At 42.4% G+C, this 25,256-nt stretch overlaps 1 protein-coding gene across 9 annotated transcripts in view; it reads right to left on the reverse strand.

Annotated features, from left to right (window-relative positions):
* Positions 1–25,256, reverse strand: part of PHACTR3 (phosphatase and actin regulator 3) — a 165,121-nt gene that overhangs the window by 129,630 nt on the left and 10,235 nt on the right. The window lies entirely within an intron of this gene.

Consider the following 25,256-nt stretch of genomic DNA (forward strand, 5'->3'; position numbering starts at 1 on the left):
AAAGTGCTTAAGCATATGCTTATTTTTAATCATGTCAGTAGTCTCATTAAAATCAATAGGACTCCTCCATGTGCTTTGCTGATCTGGGGCCTAAATCCATATTTTTTGAGCACCTGCTGCTGGTGATGAGGAAAACCCCAAAATGATTTGGACTAGTTTAGTGTCAGGTTTTCCATGATAGCAAATTTAAATAAAATCAAAATTTCCACCATTAACAGAAACCAAGCTTTTTAGTTTTGGCTTTTGCAGGAGATTTAGAACTGTCCACTGTATGCGTTTCCATCTTTACAGTACCTCTGGCAATTTACATTAAATGGGATAAATCATCGCTAAAGCAAGTTCATTCCCTAAAAGATCTTAATAAGCTGAAATCCCCTGATATGTTATGGCTTTTCTTTCTTACAAAGGAACTTTTCAGTACTGGGGAGTAAAGTTTTTGCTTAGATGTTCTGTGCAAATATATTTTGAGTGAGTTTACTAAAGTGCCAGGAAACAAATATCCTTCATGTAAACTTTTCACTTGGGGATGGCCACCTAATCTGCTAAAGGATTTCTGGGGTGGACACCTGAGGCAAATCTTTTGGCAGACGGGATGTTTCTTTGGATTGTATCTAAGGTGTAAACAGTCAGAGCTGTTGCTGGTGCAAATGTCTGAACCTCCATTGAAGTCAAACCGTGTTCCTCACAACTACACCAAAGAACACTTATCAGGCAATCGAAAAAAGGCTCTTAAATAGAAAGGAAGGTCAAGTTGTGAAAGTTAACTACTCTAGTTCATTTGCAGTCACATGCCACATTCTAGAGATACGGAATCAGCCTCAGTCTCAGATCTTACACTCTTTTGCACAAACTTGTTGTGAGTATGCACCCAGTTTAGATGCTCAGAGGCCTGATTTGCAGGGGTGTGTTGGGTTTTTGGGGTGGTTTTTTTTTGAGGAGTTTCCCAACTGCCTGATTTGGCATCTGCCAGTACAGATTGTTTAGAAGCAAAACGGTGCATGTGCCATCAGATGTGTGTGTACAATGTTTGAGTACCATCTTTTTACAATAAAATACACCTTTAGAATGCCTAAAATAGAAAGCAGTACTTTTAAAAAAAATATTAAGGCTCAGGAAAATTTGGCATTTGAGAAATCCCTCAAAAATGACAAAGAAATACCTATAACTTATTCAGCATTTCTTAACTACTTTACTTTTAAATGGTTTTTTGATTTAATTATGACTTTTTTCTTCTATTGGTTCAATGAATGCCTGCATAAAGAGGCATATTAATGAAGACTGGAACAATTACTCCTTTAGCCCATAAAATTGGTAGTTATCTATGAGATTACTCTTAGACTGCAGAATAAAAAAAAGCTTTGTTCTCCGATTGTCACCGACTTGAAGAGACATTTCTGTTTTCCAGAAGCTTTTTCATTTGGGTGCACTTTTAGTGCTTGAACTGTTATGTTAGCTACTTCAGTAATGAACACTTGTTCATTCCAAATTAGAAAAAAATTATATAGTAGTTAGCAGAAAAGGGGATCAGATGTAGCTCTGATATTTCACCAGTGTATTCCTGAAAACATCTTAAAGGACTGTACACAAATCACATGGCCCCGCCCCTTGATCCCTTCTTATCTAGCTAGAATTTGTGGGTGGTTGTTTTTTTTAATAAAACCCCCTATCGCCTCACTTTTTCAATAATGCTTGTTTCTTCTTGGCTCTTTTATCTTCTGGTATGTCTTACAAATTTGCTATACTTGTAGGCAATTGCAGTGGATCACTAACGTAGTCATTAGGCAACTTAATCACGAAGACTCTTCTCCAGGCTTAACAATCACCATAAGAAGGAGAAAATGAAAAATGTCAAAAGATTGGGGTTTTGAGACATGCAAATAGTGTAAGAAAATTGCACGAGTTTCTATAGTGGGCACTGCACACAGTATTTACTCACAAAAAAAGTCACGCCAAATATAACCTTCTGCATTCTAGCCTGTCCCTTGCTATTGCCTGTCTTACGTTCAAGTTCATGGGCAAATGATCATTGGAAAATCTGAATCATGATTTGTGTGTTGTTATACAGTGTGAAAGTTCTTGATGGACTCTGACTTAGGCCATGCCAACATCTGGCCAGATGTGGCTGTGCAGGAACATGAGGAAAAAGTAGACCACTATGCAGCCTCCTCTTATCTCCAGTGGAGGTGTGGGGCATGTGACACTGGCAGACCAGGTCATGCCAGAGTGTATTCAGGCCAAATCACTTGTGTATTAGTATAGATTGACGTGATGGTGGAAGAGTGTCTTTGGTGTTTAGCCTTCATAAAACTAATGGGCCGTAACTTGCATCATTTTCCCTTATCTGTATCCTGTTATAATGTAGCAGCAAACACTCACATTGTGTTTACCCCCATAACTAAGTAACCCATCAAAGAAACCTTGTGAAATGCTAATGAAGGACTTAAGGGCTTTAATAGAAAGTGCTAATTTCAAAGCAAGTGGCTATTGTGTGTGATGACCAAAGGTCAAAGACTCAAAGTGCATTCCTCACCGGCAGTGGAATGAAATGCCCACATGGGCAGAGACACTGTCAGCTTGGTTTCTGTCAGAAGAAGCTATAAATATGGATTCAGGGAAACTTCCTTCATCTCTGGACTGTTTAGACTCTTACAGGGAACTGTACCAGATGCAAAGCAGAGATCCCCAGAGACAATCTGGGTACCCTGAAAAGACTTTTGGGAAGCTGGCAGTTTATTACATCACTGCCACCATTTGGAATTACAAATTCTGATTCATCTGTACATATACTTTAACATCTCAATAACTCTCATTTCTTTTTCTTAGCTAATAAATCTTTAGTTTTCTCTAGAATTGGCTATCAGCGTAGTCTTGGTATAATATCTAAAATACCAATTGATCTGGGGTGAATGAGTGACCTCTTGGGACTGAGAGCAACCTGATGTGGTGTGATTGGTCTTTGCTTTGTTTAAGTGACCCTTTATTACAAAGTTGTTTGGGTAGCAAAATAGACTCTCCAGTCTAAGGGGCTGTCTGTGATTCCATAGTAAGACCAGTATAGTGATCCAGGGGTTGGTGAAATCTAATTATAGAACATACCACCAGCTTTGGGTATCTGTCCTGTTTTCTGACAGTCTGCCCTGAGATAGGCACTCACAGTTGTGAGCCACTCCAGACAGCCAGGAGAAAAGGAAGGGTTGTTTGCCTGGTGCATCCCATGCAAGCTATGCTCCAACCACGCTCACCAGCATAGCTGAGCCAGGCTGGAAGGTGTTGTAAACAGCCCATAGTCAGGGGCCGGTAATATATTACTCCAAGAGCAAGAGTAGAGAAGCAGGTGGGCACGCTCCTTCATTAAGCTGCCACAACTATGCAACATCCCTTCCATAGGGCTGGAACCAAAGGCTCAGTGAAGCCCATGCAGATGCTGTTCATAGCAAAGTGGGCCAAAACCCCCACATTAGCTTTCATGTGTATCGTCCAACATGGCAGTCAAAAATTGTTTATAGTGTTAGCAAGCTTCATAATTCCAAACCCTGCATTCTGCACTCATGCAAAACTCCCATTAAACTAATTAAACCCAATAGCGGATGTGAGAACCTTTTCATATTACCTTTGGAGGCAAGGGGACAGAGGATGGTGCTTAAATGTCACTCCAAGCCCTCAAAACTCCACAGTATGCTCAGATTCTAAGGCACAACATTCTTCCTCTGTCTGTCTTTGACATTTCTAAAGTACCTATTTAAATAATAGCGTATTATCCATTCCATTCACTGGCTTGTTCTTCATAATGCAACCACTCTTTCATGCCATATTTCCATTATGGTGCACTGTTAAGTGGAGTCGCACCTAACTCTTATCTGGTGTAAGTGAGAGACAATAAGGCCCAGTAATCTTGTCTGCAAACAATGTCACAGATTTGATTTTCTATCAGTCACTTCTATAATCCAAAATGAATACAATGGGCAAGAAGTAAGGTATTAGCAATAGCTACATGCTGTGAATGCTACAGTTCACAGATTGCCCCAGAATTTAGAAGGGATCTGGGTTTGGGGGGTGAGAGGAAATATGTGATCATATAATCAGACTGTCATAATGCATACATACAAAGGGGCAAATTAAGGTTGAACAGGCAGCCTTAATTGTGTCATTTCTTCACTTTTGAGAACTTGACTTTGCAACCTTAATGTTTTTCTAACACAGGTGTTTTTGGAGGAGGGGGCTGTAATTAATAGAAGGGTCAGATTCTGCCAGCCTTGCTTACGTTGAGTTGTATCTTGCTCTGCATATAGTTCCACTGATTTAGTGGGATTACTGAATAAGGCACTACTTAATATGAGAAAGGGTGGAACAAAACTAGCCCTAAATTAACTATATGCAAGTAATTCTTATGTTCTGTAATAAGGCAAAGGCTTTATATTACTATCATCGACTTCAACAAAAGCAGCAGCAAGCCTTTAGTTATTTTGAGAGAATAAAGAGAAGTTATGAGGGTTGGAAAATAACCAAACTACTGTATAAGACATAATTCCATCTCTTTATCTGTTACTCCAATCATTGCATTCTCATTCAAAATCAGAATCTCAATTCCCTTACTAGGAACCTTTGCATCTCTTTATGTAACCCATACAAATAAAATATATATCCTCATCCATCAATTATTCATCTATATTTTGACAGATGTCCCAGATGTATGCTTTTGACCTTCAAGCAGAAACATTCAAGCACACAAAGAAATCCCACTTGACCTAAGTTTGAAAAGGTTGAAAGTCCATGTATTATCAAATATTCATTTAAGGCTGGTAGAATAACTTGTGTAAACCAAGAAATAGCAAAACCAGATCCATTTTGTCTGAATGCCAGGAATAATCTGAACACATACAGAACAGTAATGATTTTCAGTGCCTGGTGACCAACAATATGCTGTAACCAGCTTCTTGGGGTGGATTTGTATCATTGTACCTGAAAGGTTAGGGTTTAACTGTTATAATGCTGTATTTCTCCTCTATCCTTCAAAATCGTGCAAGAAGCTCCTTATTTCTAATAGCCTCTACTACAGCTGGTACAATTTATAGCACCCTGGAGGCTTCCTTTGTTACCTGTCCAGCACAGGGCTTTATACAACTGCCTTTGACTTCAGCAGGAGGAGGATTTTTTTGTATGTACATATGTAAAAATTGGCCCTCATTTGTGTGCAAAATGCACATGTGCATTTACTGATTTTTCACATGGAACTGTAGTGATATAGCAAGAAAACAACCAGTTAGAAATCAGTTGGTGCTTGAATTCATATGCATGCAGTTGTGAAATCTGGGCCACAATGTAGATCACTGTACAATTGAGCATAGGAAATTATTATTTTGTTTCATGGGATGTAGTCTGTGAAACATATTGCAATTGCGATGAGAATTAAAAGCTGTGAGAATTATTGCAATTATGTGTGATAGACTGATTCTAAAATAAGTGTACAGATACATCCAAGCCAGGTTGACAGAAATTGTCCAGTTTTCCCCACTATCATGCTTTTTATAATTTGTTGCATAGTGATGCTTCTTGGAGCCCTCACACAAAAATCCCAGCGAGATTTTGCAGTGTGGAATTGGACGTATTTGGTAATAAGATTGAAATGTATCAACATAATATGACAACTAACATAGGTGTCTCCTTCAGTTCATACTGAGAGGGCCTGACAGTGTTTTATGCTACCCTTTAATAAATGAACGGACCTATATTCAGCACCAAGGCCAGCTCAGAATCATACGGTCTTTAAAAGACTCTAACTTGATTAACAAGGCAATGCTTTTCATAATTTGGAAGTGGGTAACTATTGGTGGAACAAAACAATTGTATTGTGGGAGACTTTACAGATATTAGATTATAGCCTAAATTGTGTACGCACATCAAACTCCCCTTTCAAAGGGAATACAATACTTCAATGCAATGCAATACAAGATGTACATTCTTTGAGCTACATTCAGCTGTAATGACAATAGCAGCGCCTCACTACACAACAGGAGTGTGTGCCTAGTAAAGGTAATACTTGGCAGGAGAAAGGGTGGCAGAATTGGACCCTAAATGACTATTTGAATTATTCCTTGGAATATGAATGTATACAAACTTTAGGCTAGATTGTGCCTCTAGGCTTGATGCTGCACCACCCCGGAAGAGGCCTTAAACATCCCGCCAAAGCACAGCTCTCTCTTTGCTCCCCCTTGCTTTGTGGGATTGGGGATAGTAATTTGTGGCTGGCCTACAATGGCAGCAAATTACAACATGTCTGTGATGGCACAGATGCACTGGACAGTGTGTTGTGGGGGGCAGAACCTTGGCTTCTTTCCACTTCCCTTTGCCTATTCCCTAGCTACCCATTCTCGGGGAGGGACTAGTAAGTGGGTGTTCATAGATTTTTGGCCCAAATCAATGCACCTCAATTAGAGTGAAGAGCAATGTACGAAGGACCCACATCTTTATGCATTTTCCGTATGTGAAAAGTGACAAATGAGGTGCAATATGACCTATCAAATGCCATGCCAAATAGTGCTGTATTTGTACAGGAGTGGTATCTTGAGGCAAAGGGGGAATATTGACAGAAATGACCTGTAGCAGCCACTGGCTAAGAAAGCTTTGGAAGCCACAGCATAAACCCTTATACCATCAGCCCAATGCACAGCTTCTCTAAAATAATAGGGTTGGGTGGGTAGAGGACTCCAGGAGAAGTGCGATCACTGCAGTGAGGTTAGCTTGTGCCCTGAATGCCTTCTCATTTAGGTGAAGGTGGCTCTTAATGTGCAGCTTCACATATGAAACTCACATGACCTCAGGTTTTCTAAAAATGTTGCAAAAATAGAGCTTTCCATCCCGCAGTTAGAAAAGTAAAAGATAGACTTATTTCCTAAATGATCAAACTGACGTAGCACTTCACACGGAGGAGTTTCAGCTTGGGAGTCTTTCACTGTGAGAGCCTAAGCTTGCGATTACATTGCTATTTCAAGACCATTCTATTTTGGTTCACTTTTAGGCGTGGGGGATGCTCAAACTGTCTCCGTTCTCTTCAAAAATTCTTATTCTCAACTATATAAACAGGTTACATAACCTTTCCTTGGAAGTTTGGGGCCAGATCCTCAGCTGGTGTAAACAGGTGCCGCTCCAGTGATGTGAGACGCCAATTTGCATGAGCTGATAATCAGGCCCTTTGAATTCTTTGATGCTATATGCAAAACACTGCATGTGTGCAGCTCTTAGGGGCTGTGAGATGAAAACAGGTTGAAGATTATATTGTTGCCTGAATCTTTCTATTCTAAAATGTTTTAAAAACAGAAATCTGATTCTGGGCCTGATCCTATCATTGTGGCTTAATTAACACTGTCCAGTCCATACGAAATAGGCTTCCCACCATTAGAAAAGATGGAGGACTAGCGGCCAAAGGAAACGCAACCTAGATGGAGCTACTATAAGGTGGGTGCAAAACTGGTTGGAAAACCATTCCCAGAGAGTAGTTATAAGTGGTTCACAGTCATGCTGGAAGGACATAACAAGCAGGGTTCTGCAGGGATCAGTTCTGGGTCCGGTTCTGTTCAATATCTTCATCAATGATTTAGATAGTGGCATAGAGTACACACTTATAAAGTTTGCAGGTGATATAAATCTGGGAGAGGTTACAGGTACTTTGGAGGATAGGATAAAAGGATCTGGGGGTCATAGTGGACCACAAGCTAAATATGAGTCAACAGTGTAATGTTGTTGCAAAAAAAGCGAACATCATTCTGGGATGTATTAGCAGGAGTGTTGTAAGAAAGATACAAGAAGTAATATTTCCACTCTACTCTGCACTGATTAGGCCTCAACTGGAGTATTGTGTCCAGTTTTGGGCACCACGTATCAGGAAAGATGTGGACAAATTGGAGAGAGTCCATAGAAGAGCAACAAAAATTATTAAAGGTCTAGAAAACATGACCTATGAGGGAAGATTGAAAAAACTGGGTTTGTTTTGTCTGGAAAAGAGAAGGCTGAGAGGGTACATAACAGTTTTCAAGTATGTAAAAAGTTGTTACAAGGCGGAGGGAGAAAAATTGTTCTTCTTAATCTCTGAGGATAGGACAAGAAGTAATGGGCTTAAATTGCAGCCAGGGAGGTTTAGGTTGGACATGAGGAAAAACTTCCTAACGGTCAGGGTGGTTAAGCACTGGAATAAATTGCCTAGGGAGGTTGTGGAATCTCCATCACTGGAGGTTTTTAAGAGCAGGTTAGACAAACACCTGTCAGGAATGGTCTAGATAAAACTTAGTCCTGCCATGAGTGCAGGGGACTGGACTAGATGACCTCGCAAGCTCCCTTCCATTCCTATGATTCTATTCTAAAAGGTGTGGAACAGAACCAGAGATGATCCATGTCTGCCAATAGTGAGGGGGCAGAGTGAGGGCAGCTGGCTTCAGCAGTGTTACTGAGCATTCTCGGTCCGTGTGATCTTGATCAGTATAAGCCAAGCAGCAAATCTGGGGTGGGGGGGGCACATGACCCTGCATGCCCCCCCATGCCTGCTGCTGCATGCCCCCCACACACAATGGCCCCTCTGTCCAGGACCCAGGCAATCACAAGCATGGAGTCAGCAGAGCAACCCAATTATGAACACGAGGTGTAGGGCTCTGGTTGAACCTTCCGCACTAGTTAGTCTGTCTGTCTGTCTGTCTGTGTGTGTGTCTCTCTCTCTAACTCCTACACACCTAACTGTGGGGAGTATGCAGCCTTCGTTAAAACACCAATAGTAATGTCTGACACTGGTTCAGGGTCTCCTTATGGACACTGGTGCTCTAGAAAGACCACAGAAATATGTGCTGCAGTGTCGTTTGGCTTCCAAGGGGGCTAGGTAGCAGAATGAGTTAAGTGACCGATGTTGCTAGGCTTTCACTTCTTGGAGGTTTGAAATCTGATCAATCAAATGTGACAGTGAGTGTGAGCTCTACTGTAGACCTGAGTGAACATTTGTCCACCGTACAAAACCACTCCATAATCTGGTACAACTAGTAACCCCAATTTGGAGACGCCCAAGGATGTAGTTCTAATGAGTGGATTAGTTGGGCTTTTGGAAGACTCTTCACTGCACCTGGTTCTAGCCCGGGTTGTCACTTGCTCCCTTTAACAAGTAGAAAATTAAAATGTCAAAGTAAATTATTAAGGTTTGTGTTTGATGGGGTATCTTATTTTTTTATAAAAAAAATATTTTGTCAGGGTTTCATGTAATTGTTAGAAGTGACGCATTCTAAATGCATATGATATTTTCTGTAACTCTCCATTAAGAACTAATTAGTTAATAACAATGATGTGCTCGTATTAGTAATTTATTCTAAATCAAAGTCATATTTTCATCAGTCTTCGAGAGATAATTACAATTTTTCAAGTAGCCTTTGATTTTTCATTCCTTAACATATCTCTTTAGGCCTTAAAGTTTAGGGAGAAGCAAAATGCCACTGATGAAGGTGTGCAATAGAAGCTTTACATAATGCTTTTGAACAATCCATATTCACTTTAAATTCAAAGTAAAAATAAATGCTTCAATATGTTCATCAGCAAAACAGCCTATAGCTGAAGAAGGAAAACTGGATTTTTCTCTGGCACAACTTGTGGTTTTGGTGCATCAGGTACTGTTTCTATAACACCTAAACAACTGAAGTAGTCCCACCATAAATAAATCTTGACTTTGGGACTAATGGGCCAGATCCTTGATTGGTGTGTATTGGCATCATGTTGTTGATGTCAACTCTGATTTACAGCAGCTGAGCATCTGGCTCAATCAATTGCAACTAGTGTTTTGTTTTTGACATGGGCACTCCCTGCTCCCCAGGAGCTTGTACTAACAAGCACTAACTGCAGGAGACCACCCTAGTATCCCACAATACAGCAGGAGATAATGGTTGTACCAGCAAACCCAGGTATGGATGCAGTCCCGGTTATTTTCAGAACACAATTAATGGCCCTCTGTAAAGGTAACAGGCTAGCAGCCTTCCTGCATACCACTCCATTTGTGTTTATGGTGCATGATTTTCCAAGTCGTCGTCTTTTAGTAACAAAACCAAGATTTCATTTCTAAATATGGGGAGGTAGATAGGCCTTTCAGCTCAGTTTAAATATAACATGAAACAATTAATTTTACAACACGCTGACTTCTCTCCCCCCTTCCCTCTCCCCAAATGTAAGCAGTTAAAATAGATTTGAAAAAATAAATGTTCCTCATGTTCCAGCCAGATCCCAACCTATGTAAATCAACATAACCTCACTAACTTCAGTACAGCTTCACTGATTTCCATCAGCTGAGGATCTGGCCCATTGGAGTCCACAGATGGCAGACATTTAATGTTTGAATACTGGCAATGCTGTCACAATAGGACACTTTACTGTTTCAAACATAAAAATGTGCCACTGAAATGTTGTGATTGGTGGAAACTAGTATAATTTGGACAGAAGAATGAATCACTGGGGGCTTGGCTGCACCACTGCCAATCTTCTAACCCTACCACTGAGACTAAACAACAGCTGCATACATTAAGTCTGGCACTTCCTGCCATAATGGATCAGGCTGTGAATACGGGCTCTGTGTTGGTTGGTTGGTTGGTTGGTTGTGAATGTTATTAGCCCATAATGTTACTGATGCAGTTGTTAGCACATATTCCAAATGCTGTGTTTTCATGTTTTTGCTTTTATCTTAAAATATATCCATTAGGTTTTTTCTTTTCCCTGACCAGCTCAGATAATAGGTAGAGCTAAAAATGATCTAATAGATAGTACCTGAGAGCTGCTGCCACACACAACTGTCAAACTGTGATTATGAAAGGTATAAAGAGAGTGTTTTCTTTCTGGGTTCTCATTTTTTGATTAGCTATTTTTTGCATCTCTTTTTGAGCTAAATAGAATTTGTTCCTGTGACTACTGCTGCCTTGCAATGTTTTAATGCAGTCTTCACTGATGGCTATACGATTCAGCTGGGGTGCTCCACGAATGTGGTCTTTGTTTGCTTAGTCCGGAGGGAAATGAATATTGGCAGTTTTAATGCCAATTAGTAATTATGAATGTGACTATTTAAAATTGATTTGTTAACATTTATATATAGTACATGGATTTTTAAAGCATTCATAGTTTTAGTTGGACACACTGTTCTTCATTACAACTGCGCAAATAATTCCTAATGAGTAATTTATTTGACAGAATTTTGCCTTATTTTCTGTTTGCAAGTTGTTCCATGCCATGAACGGCTTAGTTTTCTTGAATTTATGTTGCAAAACATTTTTCAGATTATTTCTGCTACAAATGCTTGATCTGTAGATTGCGTAAGTGACTTCAGTAGCCAGCCAACACAGCTTGAATGCAGCTCTGATTTAATACATGCGTCAAGTGGTGTATTTGTTTCCCTCTAGGGCTGAGTACAGCTCCTTTAAATTAGGTTTCCAGTGCAAGATTCATGTTTACACATTCAAAACTTGCTTCCCATGGGTATTTCACAATATTGGTTCCATGGGATTGCAGCAGTGTAACTAAGAGAAGAAGTTGACCCAGTAGATGGAGTGAGCCCTGGTCTACACACAGCCCCTGGTTCGAACTAGGGTACGCGAATTCAGCTACGTGAATAACGTAGCTGAATTCGAACTACCCTAGTTCGAATGACTTACCCGTCCAGACGCCGCGGAAGCGAACTCCGCGGCTCCAAGGTCGACTCCGGCAACTCCTCCTGCCGCGGTGGAGTACCGGAGTCGACCGCGGCGCTTCCGGAGTTCAAACTATCGCGTCTAGATCAGACGCGATAGTTCGAACTCCGAGAAGTCGAACTCGCCGCGTCGACCCGGCGGGTAAGTATAGACGTGGCCTGAGACTATAGGGATTAATCTTCAGCAGTGTCCTGGGATGCATTTCTAAACCAAGATGGTCATTGGTATTGATGGGACTTGCCTTGCTGTATCACCATATAATGCTCTGAAATGTTAACCTTCCACTTTCTTGGGGGTATGTTTACACTACCCGCCGGATCGGGGGGGCAGCGATCGACCCAGTGGGGGTCGATTTTTCGCATCTAGTCTAGACGTGATAAATCGACCCGAGTGCTCTCTCGTCGACTCCTGTACTCCACCGCAGGCGGAGTTGATGGGGGAGTGGCAGCAGTCGACTCTAAGTACGTTGACCTCAGCTACATTATTCACATAGCTGAAGTTGCATAACTTAGATATATTTCCCCTCCCCTCCCACCCCCCACGCCCAGTGTAGACCAGGCCTAAGAAAAAAAATTTCGTGTGATTCAGATAATCATGGGTCAATACCAGTTTTTAATACTCACTTCACTCCAGCTCAGGCTGACTCAGTATGTTCAGTTATGAGTGCATATTGAGAAGTGAGACAATTTGGGGGATTGATCTGGATTGGCTGGTAGCAATTATTAATTTGGAATAGGATCACAGAGGACTAAGAAGTGAGCACTGTAGGAGGTCCACTGGAGAACATTTTAATGATAGCATCAAAGCCTTAGGTGATGCTTGTAGAGGACGATCTGTTTTGGATCCTTAAAAGGACTGAATTGTTACAGTGGTTTTAATCAAGGATAGATACCTTTATTGTCAGCAAAGGGAATAGGGACACAGTAAGAATTTCTACAGAGGTTTAATTGATTGTGCATGGGCAAATGAAGGACTTTAATAAAATGAGAGCAGAATATAATGGATTGATACTTTGCACACTACAAGGCATCTAGATCTCTCTGGCCGTTGACAACCCTTGTCTTTCCTGCAGTGAGTCATTCCTCTAACTGAAAAAAGCCCAGCTGCAGTAGGAAACTGCAGAACCATGTAATCAATATAGCTATAAACTTTCTATGTTCTCCTGCTACATAAGCTGGTTCTCTGAATTTAGGAGATTTGCCCATGATTTAATAAATGAACAAATAACCCTTTTGTTCCCATGTCAAGTATAAATGTATTATTCAGTATTGACCTTCCTATGCAGTATATACAGTAGGCAATGTTAGGCAGTGTCATCTGAATTTTCTAAAGGCATAATAGAAGGATTTGTAATGCAATAGGAGCCATCAGCTGTGCATATAGTACCAAAAATGTACTTTTGAGATTCTTGGCTGGAAATTAATTCTCATGGCTTCCTAGATATATCGTACATGGTGCTAAATTGGGGTGGGCAAACTACGGCCCGCGGGCTGGATTTGGCCCTTCAGGGCTTTGGATCTGGCCTGCGGGATTGCCACCCTCGTGACGCTGTGGGCCGTACGCCACTCCGGGAAGCGGCCGGCACCATGTCCCTGTGGCCCCTGGGAGTGGGGGGGGGGCAGAGGGCTCCGTGTGCTGCCCTTGCCGGTGGGTACCTCCCCTGAAGCTCCCATTGGCTGGGACTGGGGAACCGCAGCCAATGGGAGCTTCGGGGGAGGTACCCACAGGCAAGGGCCGCATGCTGAGCCCTCTGCCCCCCCTCCCTGCACCACTGCCCTGAGCCCCCTTCCACACTGTGCACCCCCTCCTGCACCCCAACCCCCTTCCCTGAGCCCCTTCGTACATCCTGCAACCCTCCTCTGCCCCAACCCCTTGCCCTGAGCTCCTTCCTGCACACCGCACCCCCTCCCACACCCCGCACTCCCTCCTGCACCCCAACCCCCTGCCCCAGCCCTACATTCATGACCCTGCATGCGATTTCCTCACTCAGATGTGGCCCTTGGGCCAAAAAGTTTGCCCATCCCTGTGCTAAATATTAACTGGCTAAAAATGATGCTTGGTTGTCTTTCTAAAGCATTTGTTACAGATATAACTACAGTAATAAGATGTAGGCTAACGTGGTATCACTTATTGCATACCTCGTGGGTGATTATATTGAGAGCCACAATGTAATAACACAGGCAAAGAGTTGCTGTTTTCTTCTACCACTTTCAGATGAATATATCAAATATTTTCAATACAGATGCAGTAAGAAACACGTAGAGGACAAACTCATATCTACATTTTGCACAGGTTCTCCTCTCCATTATGAGATTGGCAGGCTCTCTCTCTCATTGCTGTGCCTAAGGAATGGGAGTGGTAACCCACATAAACATTGCATTATGTAGATATAAAGTAATAGTATCCTCCCTGACCGGTTGTCTGGGGTTCAGAACTCCCCTGCAGGATTTTCTAGCAGTATGAGAACCAGGAAGAGGACAATCTGTTTGAGGAATCTGCATCCCAGGATACAACCTCATCACTTTTCATCTGGATTTTAAGAGCAATACCACACCCTCCACCTATTGACTCAGTTTCTGTTACTATCAATAGTCATTCTGTACTCTTGACCCGGGATTTGACAATTTATGAAATAGCAGAACTACTAACCGCGATATGTAATCTATCACTTAAATCAGTCTCAGTACCATCTGACTGGCAGATAGCTAATGTGATGCTGATTTTTTTTAAAGGCTCCAGAGGTGATCTTAGCAATTACAGGCCAGTAAGACTAACTTCAGTACCAGGCAAACTGGTTGAAACTATAATAAAGAACAGAATTATCAGACACATAGATGAACACGATTTGTTGGGAAAAAGTCAATGTACCTTTTGTAAAGGGAAATCATGCTTCACTAATCTATTAGACTTCTTTGATGGTGCTAACAAACATGTGGACAAGGGTGATCCAGTGCATATAGTGTATTTGGACTTTCAGAAAGCCTTTGACAAGGTCCCTCACCAAAGGCTCTTAAACAACATAAGCAGTCATGGGATAAGAGGGAAGGTCCTCTTAGGGATCAGTAACTGGCTAAAATATAGGAAACAAAGGGTAGGAGTAAATGGTCAGTTTTCATAGTGGAGAGAGGAAAATAGTAGCATCCCCTAAGGATCTGTACTGGGCCTAGTTCTGTTCAACATAAATGATCTGGAAAAGCGGGTAAACAGTGAGGTCCCTTCCAACCCAGATATTCTATGATTCTAAGTTATCAGGGCTAATCCTTTAAGTCTTTCTTTCTTTGTCAGACAAAATAAACCTACCCCACACTTCCGTAATCTTTCTTGTATAATGAGAATATTATAATCGATAACAACAAAATCCCCAGACTGCGTGCATTCCTGTCAGCCCAAATGTGCTTAGATTTGCCTCTTTCTGTCATAAAAGTAGGTCCTGAGGCTGTTTCTGACAATTTAAAGAGACATCATCAGTCTAAAAATTACATTAATAAGAATTGAGACCAAACCACTACTAGTAAGAGCGATAAAACAGCAAGAATATACGTGGTGCACCAAGACACTGAAAACTACGCAGGGGTGTGTATGTGAGAGATTTTTCTCAGCTCTACTCATAGCCCCTGGGCACTCCGCACCCAAACACACCCTAGACACCAAGCCAGGTTCATGTTGTATTTGGTTGTGGGTCAGAGCTAATCACAGCTCTTTGGCACTTTCTCACTGCCACATGAGTCTTGGTCAGGGAAATCTTTAATGTGAGATGGAAACAAGGCTCTAGGGGTGCCAACACTGACTAGGGTATCACCGTCATAGCCACTGGAGCCCATGCTGGCCCCGGACATCTGACAAGTATAATCTTTTGGAACCCTGACTGTTGTCATGTGACTGGAGCCAGGCAACAACAGCCCATTGCCATTGTTGAAGGTACTGGCCTACCACCTTCCCCTTTATAGACTTGGTTTCTCAGAAGGTGTCAGAGCGTGATGGAGAAATGGAGGAAAATAGAGAAGCAGAAAAGGAGCAAGTGTCATTGGCAAGGGGAAAACCATCAGAGGAGAAGACAGAAGGGAGATGAGGGAGTGGAGGAAGGAAAATGCAGTGGCCCAAATGCAAGGATGGCTCAGAGAATGGTGTCAAAGCCGTAGCTGCAGAGAGCTCCCCCTCATGGGGGTGCTCAGCTGAGGTTAGTGAGTTCGTTACTCCTGGTGCTACATGGTCCTGGGTGTGAGCTGCTTCATGCTTGCTGACCGCTCTATCGGGACAGTGATTTGAGCCCCTGTGGAAATCTCACAGACATGGGCGGTCACATCAGAGACTCCCCACTGTTTAACAGGAAATCTCCTTCTGCTACTCCGTTGATTCTCTCCACAAACACGTGCACCAATTCCCTGCTTTGAGCAGGGGGTTGGACTAGATGACCTCCTGAGGTCCCTTCCAACCCTGAGATTCTATGATTCTATGGACTCGTCATTGTTTCCATTCTCCTCCCCTCTCAGCCCCTTAAGGGCACAGCCTGCTGAAGGTTGCATGGTAGAGGAGTTTGGGGCAGGTGGAGGCAGGTCACATTGAATCTGGGCCCATAACTCTACAGGGAACCTTACGTTGTTTGACCCAGCCCTGCCAAAGTACAGGAGCCTTACGTTCTAATGGTGTTAAAGTGCCTCTAGACTCCTTGCCAGCTGCCAGTTGCAGAGAGCTCCTCTAAGCTCTGTACTTATAGAATCATAGGACTGGAAGGGGCCCCGAGAGGTCATCTATTCCAGTCCCCTGCGCTCATGGCAGGACTAAGTATTATCTAGACCTTTCAGAGAAATACACGCCATCAAACTTTCCAGCACCTGCCTCACTAGCTTGGTTATGAGCATCGCGGTTGTTAGGAAACTGCAGTTTGTTCCCCTGCTAGTGAAACCAATGTGCCTCCAAGACCCATTCCTTCTCAGACCTTTCTCTCTGCCTGTACTCACAGCAGGGATAGCCACAATGGCTGCTGCTGCAAAGTGGGGCTGAAGATAGCTTCCCAGTCCATGCTATACGCTCGGGCTACACACGGGCCCTGTGAACCAACCCCGGCCTTAGATGTTCTTTTTCCTCCCTATGTCCATGATTTTTCACATCATAAAACTAGGTGTTTCAGTTCTTCATCTGAGGGTCTTCAAGCTCTCCTTTATCCATGTATCCAGCTTATCAACACCCAGGCAAGGGTTTTGTCCTCATTTACAGATGCAAAAACCTGGAGAATGGAGGTTAGTGGGTTGCCAAGGACACACAGTTAATGGTTGAGAAGGAACAGAGCTCAGGAGTTGTAATTCCCTGGGCCTTTCCAACCACCTTTCTAGATCAGGGCTCAAATTCTGCCCTCTGCTACACCTGTGTCAACAGTGTGGTAAAAGGGGTGTAGCATTTGGACCTCTGACTCTGAGGAGTGTCTGCCTTTTGCCTAGTACAGAGAGCACCTCAGAGAGACCAAGAAATGTCATTGTCCTCAGCCAGGCACACCATATATAACCCGTTTCTGCTGTGTTTGCCAACAGGCCAAGTACTGACTTGATATGTTGTTCAAGGGACATATTTAAGACCCGTATACTGACCTACCATGACAGCTGCACACCTCCCTCGGTCATGAGTCCAGCAATGTGTTTTGTTTTTGTAATCGTAATATTTGCTGCGGCCTAGATCTGATCTACCGTGTGACTCAATGTACGGAAATGGGAGCAGGCTAGGATACTGCATGGCCACAGGTTCTTCCCGTCTGGCTAATAGCAAGCCTGGTGCTTTGCCTTCATTTTTCTACTTTCATATTCTGCACTACTGGACCCTACAGTTGTAACTTACTACCTGATTTCTAACCTGTGTGGTGACGCTCTTTGGAGCAGTGCCAGACTCTCCAGTAGGGTTCTGTTGCCCACCTACCTGGTCATGGGGAGCAGCTGGGCTGCCACCACCAGCCTCTAAGTCTCTCCACCACTCCCTGCTAATATTGTCTGCTGTCCTGTATAGCAGAAGTCAGCCTACAGGGAACAGTGCTGGGAGAGAGTGAGTGGAATGCAAAGGGGACTTGGCATGGACACCACTGGGTTATTACAGTACAGCTACTGGAGTATATGCAGCATCCATTGCTGTATGAATACTGCAGCAATATTTGTATGGATTTTTTTTTAACAGTAAGTTAATCAAATATTGATATTTAAGTATACACCTTCCTGGGATCAGGAAGGTAAAATTGGGCTAGATTTCAATGAATAACTTAAAAAAAAAAAAACAAGCCCATCCAAGGACAGTATTCAGGATTTCTAAGGCTTGCTGGCATGTATTCTTTCACTTCATCACAGCTGATGCTTCTGGTTGGAACATGATAGGAGACGTGCACCATGGCACCAATGAAGAATGTACGTTTTTGTTATGAGTCCTGACAGCTGCAGCTCACATACCCTGTGTTTGCCTTAAGAAAATAAGCATTTCTTACACTTCAGCATCTGTTACATTAACAGCTAGTTTGAGGGTTCAAGCAATGGTTGATTTTTGTCTGCTGTCAGAGATGTAGCAGTGTCACTATTTTCAGTTGAGATTTAAATGTTTGTGTATCCTGCAAGAGCTCAGCCCATTCAGCTTTGGACTATTCTCAGTTATTCACAGTAAAATAGTTCATTCTCCAGGACCCGTGTAGCATGCGTTAATGATAAGGGAATCCCAGTTGGTGATACTCTTGCTTTCGTTCACTACTTGCAAGTGCAGTGCAACAAGATGCTAGATTCCCTACAGCTATATCTTTCACGTGAGTCCAGAGGTTTTAGTCATCTAGAGAAGTGACTTTGGTCCTTACTCTCCATTCCTTTGCACCACTGTAAATCAGAAGGAATTCCAGTGAAGTCTGTTCTAAGTGAATGGAGAATTGGTATGAATGAAGAATCAGGCCACCTTGTCTCTTGCCTGGAGCATCCTCTGCATAGCAGAGACTCTAGTATTAGTCAGTGCTGGAAATTAAGTTCCCAGCGTTCCGGCATGGTTGAATAGCCACAACAAAATCAAATGAGCAATTGTGACAGAAAGACCATTCCTAGCAAATCTGTTCTGAGTTTCCATGTCTGAGAATCTATTCTATGTATTTCATTCTCTCCTTAAAACCTCTGTAATCCTGGGAAGCTGGTACCCCAAATCTGCATAGCTGTTATACCACAATCAAATTGAAGTCAAGTGAATGTGTTTGTCTTCCACCATTATAAATGCAAACTTCATACAAGTCAAAAAGGACAATCTGAAAAATATAAACTTCAGAGAAATCCAATTAAGCTAAAACAGCTGTTATCAAGCCTGGATTGTACATCAATAGGCAGAGTCAGCAATACAGAGAAACAGTGGCATTCAGTGGGGAGAGCTATTGCTAGCCATGCCAGGGATTTTGCTAGTAAAATTTCTCTTAACTCTCCTAGCTACAGGGTATAATCCTAGAGCTAGTAGCTACTGAATATGGAGCAGAGGATAGGAAAGAAATTATGATCATAGCTCCCAGAGGCCCCAGTCAAGGTTCTATTATGTTAGATACTGAACACACACACAGACTCAGGTCCTGAGATTAGACTCTTTCAAGCCTGCTCCTGTAATGGACTTCATGTGTGCAGAGTGCTGTGCCACATGGAGACCCACTGTCTTCAATGGGGTTCTGCTCTGGGGCAGGTGTCAGCCCACACTGAATCTCCCGCAGGTTTAGGCCATGAAGAAAAGACCCCTATTAACCTCAGTGGGTGCTGGATCAGACCCTAAGAAAATAACTGGAAAATATCCAGAAAATGACAGAAAAATATAACCCCCCAACTATGAATATGCTACAAATCCTAGTGCATCCTAGGGTCGGGGTGGGGGTGGTTCTCAGTTCTACAGCTCCATGTTACGTCAGGAAGCTCTCAAAAGCAGAGCTGTATTGCACTTTCACACTCATGTAAATAACTGTCTGATGAGACAACATGCAGGAGCTCTAAAATGCCGTGCTTTACATGTTGGGCAAACGGATAGTCCTTGTCACAAAGCCTATGAGACTCTGCATTCACTGTTTACGAGTGTGTGCAATGGTAACACCCCATCCTATGGAACACTAACCTCCTCAGCATGTGACTTGCCAAGCGTACGCGTGCATGTTTGCTCTGACACCTTTGAAAATCAGACCACTTAATTTAGAGGTGGGATTTTCCAAAGCATTCAAGGGTGCTATTCCATTTGATTTTCAGTGGATACTGAGTGCCTAACTCCCATGGGTTTCTCTGGAAATCCCACAAGTGATGCCTCACTCTTGGCACCCAGGTTTGATCATTTTTGGCCAAAGCCAGCATGTTTGCTGATGGGTGGAATTTCCAAGTGCTCCTAAGTGGCTCAAGTGCCACTGAAAGTCGCCTAAGCCTTTCTGAAGATCCCATCAAGTATCTGAACTACCTGCTCCTCCTTGGAGCTGGCTGATGCACAATGCTGGGGTGATGAGTCCCTTGCACTGTGCGGTGGACAAACTGGGGCTGTCTGACTCAGGGACTGACCCCCCAGCAGCTTCACAACCACTCAGTTCACTGGGTTTTAAAACAAAAAAGCTGTAGTTACAAGATGTAGAATAATACAGCAGCCCCTTGAGTGGATGCTGTGATCCAGCTGCCCTATAATGTGCAGTAGAACTACTTGAAGCGAAACTCTAAACCCTGTTCTAGGTCCCTCCCCATGCACATTCCTAACGGGCCAGATCTTCAAATCCAGCCAAACTGTACCCAGCAGGATCCTGAGGGTTGGGATGGGAAGATGCCTCTTTGCCACTTTTCTGGTCCTCCGATCTTGGGGCCAGTTGACAGCCAGTTCCCCCAGCATAACTCAAAAAAGCACAAGGGTTCCTACGGACTGTTCTGGTAGCTGAGGCTTGCTCAAGCATAAAGTATTCTGGCCATGGCAACTGCTACTGTGGGCCAACCCCAGCACAGCCCCTATGCTACAGGCAGGGCTGGCCCTAGACCAAATGGCGACCCAGGCAAGGAGCATCTTTGGTGCCCCCTACCCCCTATTTGTTAAACTTTTGAATACCTTATTTTTTTATTGCATTTGTAGCCCATTTCATGACTTTAATGCACAATTTACATACATGATTTATCCCGTCATATAAGACTACATTTTCACGCTAGGATCTGTAAATCTGTATTTATTCATGCCATATATAAGCAAATAAAACATTCATTTCCTTAAAGCTTTTCCTCTGAGACTTTTGAATTTTAAGAGTAACTGAAATGTACTAACATCAAGAAATTGAACTGTGCACCAACATTGGGTAGACCAGTACTAAATAGTGTGACTGTAGGTGACTGTCTTAGAATGTTAACCCAGTCCTGCAGTTCAGATTTGCCCCTCTTGCTGCAAACTAAATTGCAGTTGAGCTTTTTGCTTCCTATACTGAGCTCCAGAAGGCATCTTTTATTTTCTAGGCGGGGTGGGAGGCTGTATTAGGGAGAGCAAAAGTCTATGTTCCGCAGTCTTAGAAAGTGATCAAACATTACGTGTTAAGCATGGCAAAAGAAGTAGAGGTATTTTTATATTGTTGCGTAGATAGGGTTTCTATAGATATCTCTGGCATCTCATTATATATGTCCTTTATTAGTTGCTACTTACACTCTTCAAGTCTTAAAACACAAGTACACTTTCACAATTGCACAATAAAACAAGGTCCACAATATCGCTCTCGTCTCTCACTTCACTTCAATTTGTTCTTATATCTCACTGACTGACTGGCGATGTCTCACCCCTCGTATACCCAGGAGGTCCTGGCTGACAAATTCCAGGAGGTTCAAAGAAAATGAACTTCTCAAAGTCTGGAAGGTTCCACAAGATTCTACAAAGGTCCAAAACATTCTAGGAGGTTAGTGAAAAATGAATCCACATATGGAATTACCCAAAACATTTTACTTCAAACATTCTATTTTCCCTTTGGTTGCTAACAATAAAAAGAGCATCCCCGGCGGTCACCTACCCCTAAATCTGGCCCTGACTGCAGGCTTTGGTTGAAGGGAAGATTGTGTGACAGAGCTAGCCAGGCTGGCTTTACGGCCCGTAGGAATTCCCCTACATCAGGAGATTACCTAGCTGCCCTCGTTAAGGCAGTTTTTCTCTGCCTGAACTTCCCGTTTCCGACTCAGACTGAGAGTTTGGCCAAAGTTCTTAACTAACCCATAAAGGTTCTCTTCTTGAAGGGCTGGCTTCGCCTGACATTGGTCTGCAGGCCTCTGAGTTAGCAGAGCTGGTCCTGTGGGCAAATGAACTTGTACAGGGAGGGGAGTGTTGGGATCTGAGATTGAGTGTTTGCTTTGGGTGATTGTCCCCCAGGGCTGCTTCCAGGTTGTGCCACAGCAACAAGAAGGTTCAGTGTAGGCTGAAAGCAGGCGGCCTGGTCACAGTGGGAAGCAGGATGAAACCAGACACATTCACAATAAATAAATGGGGGCAAGGCAGACGTGGAGCCTTGATGAACAAAGGGATCTGACTTGGTGGGAGGGAAGAGAGAAATGGAGGAACAGGCCTGGCCCAGGGCATTGCACTACTGCAAGCTAGTCCTGTTGCTGGTTATACAGCAGCAGAATGGAGTGAGGGGAAGGGTTATCTAATCCACCTTTTGCAGACCAACCTAGCTATGCAGCATATCTTCTTTAAATGTAATCACCATGCAGCCCTTTCTGCATGGGGACCTGTATTGCTTATATATGTTTCTATGGTTACATGTTTGAGTTACATCTGTTAAGGTAATAACGGTGCACTCCAAAAAGCAAGATCAGATACTCTTTGATTAAGATCATCACATTGAAATATTTATGTAGACTCAAGCATCAAATTATTGACCTGCTTCCTGTGGTTAGTCTATGTGCTCCCTAGGGCATGTGTAAATTGTGTATACATTACAGACAATAAATCAACGTGGATTTCAGAGACCAAGGCTCTGGATTTAATGGGCACAGAGGATCCACTGCATTATTATTTAAACTCTTGCTAGATAAGAAGCAATATGAGGCCCTCACATTTCGCTTTACTTACTTATTGGTATTTATAAGGCAGACGTGATTAGAGAAGGCAGGATAATTAATTCTAGATATTACCTTGCACTTTGAAAAACCACAATCTGGCAAGGAACAATTGACTGAAGGCTCTAAATAAATAAGTTGTGTAACCCATTAACTGCAGCATTAATAGACCAATCTGGAACAAACTCTCAAAGCTAAAGGTTGTGGAAAATTATTATAGTCACTTAACTAATGACAAAAGTAAATAGTTATTAACTCCTAGAAAAACATCTATCATCACTTATATAACTCATTACATGTTCAAAGTACTGCACAAATAATAATTGACCCACTAATCCTAAAAAATCTTAATTTATATCTAGAGCCTGATTTTTAAATATTAGGCATTTGATTAATCTAATTTGTATATGAAATCAAATGACTGTGCATTTGCAATTTAAGTGTGGGTTTGTGTACCATTTGTGCAATCAAGCTTTGTGCCTAACTTGTTTAAAAGCCAGGCTCCTGATGATTAATTTTTCTATAACTTGTTCCTATTTAAAGGTTTCAAACAGTAAAATTCCAGAGAAGACAAATGAATCCTCAAGCCCTCTACAGTCTAACCCAGTTAATATCAGTATGTGAGATCAATGCTGATCACTCCGTCTCCTTTGCTACTAAAGTCAAGTTAAGCAGCATCCTACACTCCAACACGTGTTTCACTTTAATTACATGTTTTGTAATGCTTTCCATACAGGTTCAAGTATGCTATATATATGTCTGCATCCTTGTTTAAGTTAGCGGGCGTTTAACAGAGTACATATATGAGGATGAAAAATGCTTAATTTCAGGCACCATGTCCCAGCAAATGGTCAGCTTTGCCCTTCCTACCCCCCTAGGTGTAAGAAATGGTCAAGTAGTTTACAAAATAGGATTTGCAAAGGTGGTTCTGAGAGAGGAAAACAAAAACATCAGCAACAACAACATTAGATGCTGGAATTCCCTGGGGAAAACTTGGTCCTGTGTATAATATATTATTGTATTGCAGTAGTAGCCCCAGTTATGGATCAGGATTCCATTGTGCTAGGTGCTGTACAAACATATATACATGCACATTTAAAGAAACATGGTACTTAGCTTTAATAAGTGTCTGAAATTCCATTTTCCCCATTGCCCATTTTAAATTCCTGTTTCTAATCATCTGCCCTTCAAAACTCAATTTATTCTAACTTTCATTTTTGACTTTATGCCCTATATGTCATCAAATGAAAATCAGGATTAACAGGAAAACTTCAAAAAAATTATTTGAAATATCATGGAGTCAGGTATTTTAAGGGGTTAAAGATGCAATGAATGTAAAGAGTAGCTTTAGGGAACATTGGTTTGTTTGTTTTTTTAATATAAACACATTTCACAAAGTGATACAGCTCCCTTGCAGCTCAGGTATGAAACTTTCATTCTGTTATGTTCTCTCTCACATGGGATCTGATCCTGAGATACTTTGCGTGAGATTGATCCAATGCCCTTTGAATTGCAACTCTTATTATGTTATCAATAGTGCTTGCCGGTTTCTTATTTTCAAGCAGATGCAATAATACTGAGCAGCGGCTGAATCTGTAGATAAAGAGTTTTAACAAATCGAAAGTTTGCAGTTGGCTTTTCCCAGCTCTAACTTTCCTTGTGGTGTGGGATCAGCAACTTGTTCACAAACATACCTGCCCATGAATGTTCATGGATTTCTCTGATGCTGAATCAGACTCTTGGGAGCAGATGCCATAAATTCTTCTTTCATAACTAATCAAATCTTCTCAACCTTTTATCAATCATGCTGGAAATCACAGAACCAGAAAATGTGGTGTGTGTGTGTGTAATATATGGTGTGTGTGTGTGTGTGTGTGTGTGTGTGTGTGTGTGTGTGTGTGTGTGTGTGTGTGTGTGTGTGTGTGTGTGTGAGAGAGAGAGAGAGAGAGATATCAGTGCTGGCTGTTTTTCTTTTCTCCTCCTCGCTCCTCCCCCTCAGCACCATTTCTCTCTTACAATTTATGTATTTGTGGGTTACAAACATAGACCAGAGTCATCAGACACCTAAGCACGTCATTAACTTTCCTTGTGTGAGTAGTCCCGTTCGGTGTGAGGATGATCTTGTGCTTTAGGCACTGTACTAAGACTCGGGAAACCAGGCTTCCTTTCCCAGCTGTACCACAGACTGCCTGTGAGACCTTGGGCAAATGGCTTAATCTCTCCAGAACTCAGTTCCCCATCTATAAAATGCGGGAACGGCTTTATTTATTCCGCCCTTTGGGCTGTCTTTAGATTGCAACTACTTATGGCAGGGACTGTCTCTTACTATGTGTTTGTACAGTGCCTGGCACAATCAGTCTTCTCTTGGTTGAGGCACTAGTGTAGTATAGCAAAGAGTCCTGTGGCACCTTATAGACTAACAGACGTATTGGAGCATGAGCTTTCGTGGGTGAATACACATGCATCCAACGAAGTGAGTATTCACCCACGAAAGCTCATGCTCCAATACGTCTGTTAGTCTATAAGGTGCCACAGGACTCTTTGC

This window comes from Mauremys mutica, chromosome 13 (assembly GCF_020497125.1).
Source record: "Mauremys mutica isolate MM-2020 ecotype Southern chromosome 13, ASM2049712v1, whole genome shotgun sequence".
NCBI lineage: Eukaryota > Metazoa > Chordata > Testudines > Geoemydidae > Mauremys > Mauremys mutica.